Here is a 1,495-nt window from a genome sequence, read left to right as displayed (position 1 = left end):
GAAGATGCTCTTCCCTCTCTTCGTTAGGTGGAGCCTGTCTCTGCCTAGCACTTCTCCTTCTTGGAACACCATCCCATGGTCAAAGAATCCAAAGGCTTCTCTCCGACACCACCTGCGTAGCCATTCGTTGACTTCCACGATTCGACGGTCTCTACCCAGGCCTTTTCCTTCCACGGGGAGGATGGACGAGAACACCACTTGCACCTCAAACTCCTTTATTCTTCTTCTCAGAGCCACGTAGTCTGCAGTGATCCGCTCAAGGTCATTCTTGGCAGTATCATTGGTGCCCACGCGGAGAAGCAGGAAGGGGTAGCGATCCGAGGGCTTGATGAGTCTCGGCAGTCTGTCCGTCACATCGCGAATCTTAGCTCCTGGCAAGCAGCAGACTTCTTGGTTTTCCCGATCGGGGCGGCAGATAGATGACTCAGTCCCCCTGAGGAGAGAGTCCTTGACCACCACCACCCGCCTCCTTCTCTTGGGAGCAGTGGTTGTGGAACCCCCAACCCTAGGACAGTGCATCTTATGCCTTCCACGCCTTCACACCTTTCGCTAAAATCTAAACAGAGTCTTATAATTCTAATACCCATTTTAATAATACAGTCCTACAGGTGTCCCAGACTGGTTCCAGCCGTGTATTTCTCAGTGTTCAGTGGAGACATGGGGATCTTGGCATGAGCTGGCACCTCAAGCCAGCGTCAGAGTCAGGTAGTGAGGTGTTTGTGACATCATCACATGGTGCTGAAGCGATGGCACACAGTGATGGAATGATGGGTTGAAGGGAGAAAGATACAGTGACAGTGGGGGTAAAGACCATGACCTCATAACATGTAGTGACCTCACAAAGGGATGTGACAGCCACGTCAAGGGAGCCTATTGAGATGTTGCATAATGATGCGATAATGGGTTGATGCTAGATGTCACGTGATGACATCCTAGCGAAATGACACACTAATGGCAGTGAATGCAAGGCGGCCATGATGTCATAGAAACACAGCCTGTTGCAGGTGGGTTTGTATGAGGCCAATGTGATGTTAAATGATGATGTCATGATACAGTAATGGCATTTTGATGGCATGAGGGTGCATTGTCATAAGGTCCCTATGACATCACAAAGGCACGAGAATGGGGGTGACGCGAAGCTGCTGTGATGTCATGTGAAGGTGTCATAGTGACAGAAGATGGTGGATTGATGTGAGGCCCCTGATGTTACATGATGGCATCACAATGGCACATCAATGATAGGTTGCATGGGGTCACTGTGGTGTCATATGATTATGTCACAATGGAACAGAAGAGTGGCTTGAGCGGGATGCTGTGATGTCACACAATGACATCACTATGCACGCCTATGATGCTTGGGGTGTCATCCTGTTACCATGGTGCCCGCACCCCTCGTTCGAGCTCTATCATTGGGGGGCCTAGCCTGGGGGAGGGGGAGGGTCTAGTTGCTGCTGTGGGGACGTTGCTAGGGGCGGTTGCTAGGGCCGGAGGAAGC

This window comes from Natator depressus, chromosome 7, assembly GCF_965152275.1.
Source record: "Natator depressus isolate rNatDep1 chromosome 7, rNatDep2.hap1, whole genome shotgun sequence".
In the NCBI taxonomy this organism is placed as follows: domain Eukaryota; kingdom Metazoa; phylum Chordata; order Testudines; family Cheloniidae; genus Natator; species Natator depressus.
Note: the sequence above shows the minus strand (reverse complement) of the source record.